The sequence below is a fragment of the Castor canadensis genome, chromosome 9 (genome assembly GCF_047511655.1).
Source record: "Castor canadensis chromosome 9, mCasCan1.hap1v2, whole genome shotgun sequence".
NCBI lineage: Eukaryota > Metazoa > Chordata > Mammalia > Rodentia > Castoridae > Castor > Castor canadensis.
In genome coordinates this window covers 124,169,084-124,178,997 of record NC_133394.1, presented here as the reverse complement: position 1 = coordinate 124,178,997, position 9,914 = coordinate 124,169,084, and the positions used below count along the sequence as shown (strand labels likewise).

The 9,914-nt window shown below is 49.2% G+C and overlaps 1 long non-coding RNA gene across 1 annotated transcript; it reads left to right on the top strand.

The window, feature by feature from the left end:
* The first annotated feature begins 260 nt into the window (after positions 1–260).
* LOC141410996 (uncharacterized) lies at positions 261–8,914 on the top strand. The gene is made up of 3 exons (XR_012435837.1): positions 261–324; positions 467–7,126; positions 8,788–8,914. It is a non-coding gene; the product is annotated as an uncharacterized lncRNA (long non-coding RNA).
* The last annotated feature ends 1,000 nt before the right edge of the window (positions 8,915–9,914 follow it).

Genomic DNA, 9,914 nt, shown 5'->3' with positions numbered 1-9,914 from the left:
CCCCTCCCAATCCCAGCCCTGGACAAGAGATGCATGCCTTCAAAGTTTCAGACTTGTATTTGAGCAAAACTTGTGAGTTTCAGTAAAGTTAGGACCTGGGCACTCTGACTTGCTCTTGTAGCTGGCCAGCAGTATTTCCAGGCATCCCACCCACCTCTGCCCAAGGGCACCTCTGTTCGCAATGACCCAGACCTTCCACCAGGTGGCACTCTTGCTCCAACCAGGTGCCCCTGAAAAGGGGATTCTTAGCCAAACTAGAAAGATTTAAACCAGTTGCTAAATTGTTGTTTGACAGGCCACAAGGAATCTCGAGCAGGGATTGGGGTAAGTGATGATGTGATATGGGGAGGGCCGGGGGAATGTTCTGGAGAATTTGGAGGAGGGTAGGGCCTGATTTGTGACCACAGGCTGTGCTGCTCTTGAGCAGGTGGAAAAATGAGGATCCTAACCCCTCTTGGGTTCTCAGATGCAGCATGACATGAGACGGGAGAGAAGCGTGGGATTAGCGGGTTTCTACGAAGCATCGCCAGGAAGACTGACTGGCACCCTGCCAGAAAGACCCGGAATGTTGGCTGCTCCGACTTCATCTTAGATGAAGGTCTGGGCTTCGTCAAGCCTGAGACAATCCATCTTTAGCGGGGGATTGTGGTGAGTGTGTGGATATCCATACAGCTGTCCCTGGGCGCCTGGCACAGGGTGAGAGGCTGACAGCTAAGGCTGTGCACCTGAATTCCTGGGCTGTGGTCCTCCCTGGCGGTTGCAGTCACTAAGAAGGTGACCTCAGAGTGACCTGGAGAAATAATTTGATAATGCACTGTGGCTTCAGGAGAAGAACTTCCCACCTGGGTAGAATTTCACAGGTGTGATTTTTGAACCAGGAAATCAGGCTGCGTTCCTGGGTGTCCCAGCAGAACTGTCCTACCCTTGGAAGCATCTGACCAACGGGTGACTGATCCCACTTAAGCTGGGCATTGTTGCGGAAAGTATTCGTTTACAGGGTGTGTGTCAGAGTCGCTCCACGGATCTGTCTGCCTCCACACCATGAAATCTTGAGCTCACCATGGTGCATCCAAACGAACCATTCCTCAGTAACAGAGGTTTTGACGACAGTTTCTGTGTCACTTCAGTGAGCACTTTGCCTACACTGCCTGATGGTGTGCTTTGGAATCATCAAAAGAGGTAAAGGAACCCATTTCACAGACAAGTAAACTGAGGGCTAGGGAGACAGTGCCTTATCAGGAATCCTTCAACCAGGAATGAGTTACAGACTTAGGTCTGACTTCTAAATCAGTCAGTCGTCCATTCATTAAGTACAAACTATTCTAATCTAATTACAGAGAGTTCCCTACTGACCTCTGGGGTCTGGAGAGCTCTCAGTTGAGGCTCCTTTCTTGAAAACATGGAGAGATACTCGTGACTGTTCCTTTGTGGATACAGACACACATGACACACATGACTTTCTTTTTTTGGTGATACTGGGGTTTGAACTAGGACCTTGCATGCTGGGCAGGCATTCTACCACTTGATTTGCACCCCCCTCCCTCACCCCAAGCCCTTTTTGCTTTAGTTATTTTTCAGATACAGTCTTGAACTTTTTGCCTGGGCTGGCTTCGGACAGTGTTCTTCCTACCTATGCCTCCCTCATAGCTGGGATTACAGGTGTGCACCACAATGGCCAGCTCACACATGTGACTTTTAAAGTGGCACACTTTCACTCCTGGGCTCCATGATCCAGTCTCCGATTGACGCTTGTGTCTGGCACGCTTCTGGGGTCCCCTAAGAGGCACTTCAGGCTCTGTCCACTGACTTGGGTCAGACAATGCCCGAGGGAGGGTGTGTCTGAATGTGGGATCGATTTGACCTTGGCCGCAAGAAAGAGGAGCAAAAGCTATCCTGCCAAAGAGAAGGCATCATCTGCCCTCCAGACTGGAGAAGACAGTGCCGGGCAACCATTCAGAAGCTGGTGGACGGCCGGCCGTGGTCCTAAGTGAGCTGGGGAGGAAGAGGCCCGGCTGCATAGCAGTTCGAGGCCCCTCTCGGCTTGCCACCTCTCCATTCACACTGCAGCTCCATCCACACTGGTGAAATGGTCTCCGCTGCGGGGGGTCAGGCAGGATCCGCTTTGTTGGACCGGGTGGGTTTTCTTTCTTCCACTAGAGACCGAGTTCTTTTCTGGGACGTGAAACCTGTTTCGTCAGATCAATCGATGGAACTATGGATGGTTTTATTTAGTAACTTTAAAAAGTTACTTCTGCTTATGTTGTTACAAATTAGCTGGCTCTAAAGTAGCAGTGAGGCTTATGGATCCAGAGAAGAAAAAATAATTTCTTTCGCACATAAATCTTTTTATTAAAATTAAAAGAGGCCAATGTACTTGGGATTGCTCCAAGTTCTTGGGGAAATAGATGTACTTTTTCTTTGAGATAGGGTCTTTCTATGTACCTCAGGCTGTCCTTGAACTTGTAATTCACCTGCCTCTGCCCCCCAAGTGCTGGGATTATAGGCGTGCCTATCACATCCCGCTGACATAGGTGCATTGAAAGGTATTTTCTGTTCTGAAATGACTGCATATCATAAGCAAAGAAACTTGGAAGAAGAGGCCACGCCTTGCTCACGGCTTCACCCTCAATCTGTCATAGAATGGGCTTTCCTTTTTCTTATGCACGGGGGAGAAGGTTCCTAACCTCAGATGAGGTCGCAGTGGAGTGGAGCCCTTTTACTGAGCACCTACTCTGGTAGCAGAAGCTTTGCCTACACCGACTTGACTCATCCTCGCATCCCTCAGTGGATCCCTGCATAGACGCGGAAGTCATTGGAAGTCACTTCTCAGCTCATCAGACAACTTGCACAGGGAAGGAGCTGAGACATAGATCCCCGCTTCCCATGGAAGCGCTTTGCGTGACACCTAACGTCCCCTCACTGCCCATCTTACAAGTACACCAGCTCTCTGTGACATTTTGAACAGGGAATTTCTAGGGCACTAGAGGGCAAGTGGTGTGCCATGCAACCCACCAGAGAGCTAGAAAATGAGACTCACGGGGATCCGGCAAGCAATTTCGCATTTAAGCATTTTTTTCCTCCAAATCTACCCACCGAAAAGCCCTCAGAAGAGGGGGGGACGTGAGCGGAAGTCTCAGGATGGAAGATACGACATTATTTCTCCTGCATTCAATTTTAGAGGGCTTTGCCTACAGTTACCTCGGGCTACCTGAGTCTTACACAGGGAGATGGGAGTGTCTCAAGTCTTCAATTAGAAAATCTTTTCCGTGGGCCCAAAGGGCCGAAGAACTTCTTAGGTTCTGTTTTCATACTCAAAAAGGAAACACTATTGCTAGGTTCAACACCTGTGCTCCTTTGCTGGCCCTACTTTCATTTCTATTTGGTCACCTTTTTATCTGGTTTGTGTGACCCTGAAAGTGCCACATAGGCCTTGTTAAGATGATCATTTCCTAAGTTGGGTGTGGTGGTGCGTGCCTGTAATCCCAGCACTTGGGAGGTGAAGCAGGAGGATAGAGAGTTTGAGGCCAGCCTGCCCTGTGAGCAGAATGGAGTCTGTGAGCTCCATTCTAGCCTCCTGTGCAGACAGCAGGGAAGAAGTGCATCTCTGGGCCCAGAGGGGTAAGGTGGCATCAAATAAGACCCCATGGGAAGGTGTGAGGAGTCCGTATCTGGTGGGAGGCACACAGGCCATGGTTGTCGGGGATGCTGGGCATCTGTGGTTCCTCTGACAAGGACCCAATTAGGGGGCACAGGAAGACCCCTTCACATCCCGAAGTTCTGTTCAACCCAACTCCTCACAGACTTTCAATTCTAAAGTCTTCCTGTTTGCAGAGAAATTCAGGTTTTTAATTGGTTAAAGAGAAAGGCCACTAGACAGTAAAAAGGAGGCCATTTAAATTGCCAGGACATCTTACTGCAATTATCTCTACTTGGTCTGATGGGTTGAAACGGGGAACAGAGTGAAAAGGAGTCTAGAAACTTCCACAAGACAGGTCAGTATTTTCTCGCTAGCTATTGAGGGATCGAGATTGTTCATTGAGGAACTCAATGTGCTTCCTATGGTGGTGTTAAGTGCCTTAAAGAAGGGAGATCAGAGAATTCGTTTCCAGTGCTTTCCATCTCTCCCACACCTGGAAGATTTCTGTTGTTTGTGTTTTGGTGAGACTGGGGTTTGAACTCAGGGCCTCATGCTTGCAAAGCAGGCATTCTACCATGTAAGCCAGGCCTCTAGTCCATTTTACTTTGGTTATTTTGGAGATAGGGTCTCATGAACTATTTGCCTGGGCTGACCTCGAAGTGTGATCCTCCCGATCTCAGCCTCCAAAGTAGCTAGTATTACAGCGTGAGCCACCAGTACCTGACTTGTTGGTTGGTTTGTACAATCCATTTTTGAACCTTTGTGTACTGAACTTCCACCGGGTTCTTTGGAAGGACCTCCTGGATAGTTTGCTGGGGCTGCTGAAAAGTAGTACTGCAAACTGGGTGACAGTGACAGCAGAAATGCATCATCTCCCAGTTCTGGGTAAGTCTGCGATCAGGCGTCAGCAGGGTTGGGTCCTTCTGTGGGCTGCAAGGCAAAGCCCTGTCCTGGGCTTCTCTGATGGCTTTGGGTGACTTGCTGGCCTCGTGGGCTTCCTGGCTGTGTAGGCACATCACACTGACGTCTGCCTTCTTGCTCCCATGCACTCTCCTGTGCACGCCTGTGTGTTCTGAAGACACTGCCTGTCACATGGGATGAGGAGCCCGCTCCCTCCGACGCAACACCATCTTGAAGCTAGTGACACCTGCAATGATCTATTTCCCAAGCGAGGTCACATTCTGAGACACTGGGGGTTAGAGCTTTGTGTGACTTTCAGGCGGATACAATCAAGTCCATAACAGTCCCTACAGTGACAAGGACATCACCTGCCTGCTGCTGGCGTAGGGACCTCAGCCCTGAGGCAAGTCCACAAAACTGGAATTGCCTAGGAGTTTTTGAGAAAAGATACCCAGAATGCCTGACAGGATTGCCCTGGCATGTGAGGGGCTCTGGAGAAATAGTGTCTGCAGGACTCTTGTCTCTAAAACCAAGTTTATTACAAATTCAGGGGCCCACACGAGGTAGCATGTAGAAGAAAAATTAGAGTGGGTAGAGAAGACTGTCACAGAATGTCACTTAAAATGCACCATTGGTTAGCGTTGTCATTGTGTAAAATCACAGCACACTTACACAAACCTAGATGGGATAGCCCACCATACACCGAAGCTACGTGGTGCAGCCTGTCATTCCTAGGCTCCAACCAAGCAGCATGCCACGGTATGAATCCTGCAGCAACCGTGAGCCCGTGGTAGGCATGTGAGCGTCTAAACATATCGAAATAGGGACCAGGCACCGTCAGAATCCCAGGTGGATTTTGCAACTCCATCGCTATCTTATGGGCCCACCATTGTGCTTGTGATCTGTCCTTGATGCACGCGTCTTTATGATTACATGAATTTATTCACAGTTCAGTGCACCCTGAGATTCTTTGTGGGCTCCGGACATAAGTTCTTCCTTTTTGTCACCAAATGCACCAGCCCTGGTACTTTCACATTTCCTACTGTCACAGCTCTGTTATTACAGTGGCTGCTTACCCCCCACCATTCATTTAAGGGTACCACTGCCTGTCTGTGAGCTCCAGGTGAGAGCTGACTTCCTGGGGTCTCCAGGTTACTGTGCTTCCCTTATCGATGACACAAAATGCCAGTCTTTCCCATAGGGCAAGACAGCATAAGAATAATTCTCTTCTGTCTGTTTGTTTTAACATAACTGACATCTTCCAACTGTATTCTGAACTCATCAGACAGTAATTACTGTCCCCTAGAAGGACAGCTCTTTCAGTGGCGACTGCACCTCTGCCTGCCACCCAGTGCTACCTGCTAAGGGTCGTGGCCTGCAGAAGGAGAGCAAGCAGTCTACTCTCATCAGGCATGGCCTAAACTAACAGAGACGGCAGGACCTCACACACAAGTGGGCATCGCTAATCAGGGTGGGTTGGTGGTTTGGAGCAATGGCCTGGACAGCATCTTGGGAGGATTGCATGCCTAAAGACTGTGGGTGGCCATCCTGAGTGCCTGTGGTGGGGTGCACAGAGTGAAGTCACAGCCCCTCACACTCAGTGCCATAGACCTGCAGATGGTGCCAACTCAGAGGTAAGAATCACACAGAAGGCAGGCACGGGTCTTGTGGAGGGTCTGGTAGGTGGTCAGCATGTGACCTGTTATATGTTGGAGTTGTCGCAAATCTACTGTCAGTGCCCCTGGCAACCCCACCTCTCATGAAAAAAACAGTGTAGTGAGAGTTACCCAGGCTGCCCCTTGGAGCCTCAGTGGCCACGCTGGCACTGGGTGTTTTAGACTAGCTCTCTGTTCCCTTTTGTCTTCTTGCTAAGCTTTTTGGTAGGAAAGTTTGAGACCCAGTCTACGGCCACACCACCTGAACAGTCTGATCTCTGAAGCTAAACAGAGTTAGACCTAGTTAGTCCTTGGATGGGAGAAAATTTCAGACCTACTGAGACCAGTGGGTTCAGCCTATTTCTCTGTGATCCAAATGATTTTGAATATGGGTTTCCTCTCTGAGGGATGTTACCTCACTAGGTGACCTGAAGAACTCCTATCTGTGCCTCAAAACCCTCCTCCTATCTCCTACCTTCTGGCATATTTTTCTTCCCCTGCCAGTAGGTTATTATCACCTACTGTGTACTATGCGTCATATATAACTCTACTTTTTACTTAGTCCTCATTAATGTAATTTATTTGTGTAGGCATGGCTTATCTACAAGATTGGATACTCTTTTTTTCTTTGTTTTGTTTTGAGATGGGGGTCTTGCTATGCAGCCCAGGTTGGTCTCAAACTCACAGGCCCAAGCAATCCTCCTACTTCTCCTTCCTGAGAGCTGGGATTACAGGTGTGTACCACTGTGCCTGGCAATACTGGATGCTCTTTGAGGGCATTCATTCATTTCTCTTCACAGTCCTCAGCACAATCTGGTACAGATTAGATCTCAATACAAGTTTGCTGATTAATATACCGTGGAATAACTCAGCCATGAAGAAAGATGAAATCTGGTTGTTTGCAGGAAAATCGATGGAACAGGAGAGCATCATGGTGAGTGAGATAAGCCAAGCTCAAAAGACCAAACATCGCTTGTTCTCACCCATTTGTGCAACCTAGATCTAAAATGGTGGTGATGATAATGGGACATGCACGTGTCTGGGGGAGTGGGGGGACATCAGCAGGAGGGGATACTGAGGGGTGCAGAGGATAGAAGTATGCTGCATACATATGTACCTATGGTGACAGCGTGGTGCAACCCACCAAGCACTGTCGAAAGAGCAGGGAAAGGAGGCTGCAATAATGGAGGGGTGAGCATGTTCAAGGTACACCGTATGCATGTATGGAATTACCACAATAAAATCCCCCCCATAGTATTAATGTATGATAATTCAAAGATAAAATAATTTGTAGATTAAAAGCTGTGTTTCTCGCTCATTCTTAAATAACTGAAACACCCTCCATCCCAGAGCTGTGGTGGGATGAAATCTATAAGGAGATCGGGGTGCTCTTCTGAGTCAGGCTGAGACTGAGTAACCCAGAAAACCAGGAGCTGCCTGCGGGGGGCAGGGGAAGGCTTGCCAGCAGACCCTGGCCTTGGGTGGGGGGAGAGGGCAGGGGCACTGGGGGAGGACCATCCAGCAGCTGGCCCAGCTGTGAGCTGCGGCTGCCTCCCTTCCTGCCCCTTCAATGTTCTTTGAATAGCTCTGCACTTGGGGCCACTTGGACAACCCAAGCATTGTGTGCTCTAGCGTAGGGTCAGAGGCCTTATAGGGACAGCATGGTTCTCCTTCCTTAAATAGTGACTTGGGAATGAAGTGAGTAACAACTAATTAGAATTAGCTGTGCCCCAGAGGCCTGCAGGGGGCTGGTAAATGTTGGGCTCCCAGCCAATGTCAGCACTGCATAGAGTACTCGTACTCGGTCCAGGGAGGCTCCCTGGGATGTGTCATTTGCCTCTCCCCTGCTTGTCCTCTCCCCTGCTCCATCCTGCCACCCTGGTAGCATGCAGGGCTGCCTCGGGTTGAGAGCAGGAAGAACAGAAGCCTTCTGAGCTTCTGCCATGGGCCAGGCTTCATGCCAGACATTAGCAAGGGCAAGGGCAAAGATGGGGAGACACAAGGATTCAAACCAGTGAAGGCTGACCCAAAGCAGTCCAGTTCCAGAGTGCAGCCAAAGAAAAGGGAACAAGAAGATATTTCAGGACAATTTCAGTTCTTTCTTCTTCCTTCTTTCCTTCCTTTCTTCCTTCCTTCCTCCCTCCCTCCCTCCCTTCCTTTCTTATGCTTACATATACTAGGCAAGTGCTCTACCACTGAGATACACCTCTAGCCTCCCTGTTCCCTCCTTTTTAAAATTTGTTTTTGAGACAGGGTCTCACAGATCCCTGTGCTTAGTCTGGCCTTGAACTCTCAATCCTTCTGTCTCTGCCTCCCAAGTAGCTGGGATTACAGACATGCACCATCATGCCCAGATCTTGTATTTTCAAACTCTGTAAATAGAATCCACACACACAGTGCAGAGCTACCCTTCTTTGGCCTCTTCTGTTTTCTTTGCACTCCCCAACCCCCTAGCCTACCCTGGCAGTCTTTCCTCCAACCCACCTGAGAACTGCCTAACTTAGGCAATTTTCCCTTTTCTCTTTCTAGTCCAATTTCAAATGTCTCACCTTTTCTAAACATCCTTCTTTTGTCTCTTCCTTTTTTTTCTCCTAGCCTTTGAGTGGATGTCACAGAAGAGCAAATGATCACTCAGCAAGGGAGACCACTATCCCCAGAGAGTGACGGAGGGGGAGAAGCTGGGTACAAGGAGTCACTGCTGCTGCAGCAGGAGGAGAGACTAGACAGGTGAGGATGGTCACAGACTGAGGATTTGGGTCCTGTCACTCAGACTGGAAAACAATTTAGAAGTATGAATGTAGGAGACTGGAAGTGCAGAGAGGGATAAGGAACCCTGCCTGGGGTATAAGTGACCACCTCTTATATAGAAGGGCTTTAGCTGAGATTTTTGTGTGGGGTTTTTTTTTGTGGTATGGTGTTTAAACTCAGGGCCTACGCCTTTAAACTCAGGGCCTACACCTTGAGCCACTCCGCCAGCCCTTTTTGTGTGTGTGTGATGAGTTTTTTCAAATAGAGTCTTGCGAACTATTTCCCAGGGCTGGCTTTGAACCTCGATCCTCCTGATCTTTGCCTCCTGAATAGCTAGGATTACAGGCATGAGCCATTGGTGCCCAGCGCTTGGCTGAGTTTTGAGAGAAGACTAGGAGTTCACCAAGTGGCCCAGGGGAAAGGGTTTTCCATTCCGAGGGAAGGGTCTGGGTGTGTTGAAACAAGAGTCAGGTCTTGCTTCTGACTGTTGGCTTTCTAGATGCAAGTGGCACAGAGAGGGTCATGGCCCCTTCCTCTTGCCATTTATATATACTGATCAGCCCTTGATGAAGATGTAGAAGACTGGCAGGGTGAGGAGACAGGTTACTGTCTTTTCCTGGGGAAGAAAGTGCTAACCTGGCCACTGCGCTGTGCCCGGGAGGTAAACCTCCTGTCTTCTGAGGAAGGAGAGAGTTCCTTGGGCAGGTCTGGGCTGGGCTGGGCAGAGCAGGCTGGCTTTGCCCAGACCAACTGTGGTACTCTGAGGAATGAGGTGGAAAGCCTGAATATAAACACAACTTCCCACAAGCCTTTGCAGCTTGCTCTTACTGGATCGACCCTCCTCAAGAGCTTTCTTCTTCAATGACCCTTCATCTGGGCCTCAGGCTGCCCTAATTTCTTCACTCCCTGTACCTTTTAACCTCACATGCTTACTAGCTACTGGGATTTTACCGAAGGTCTTACCCTGGGATTGC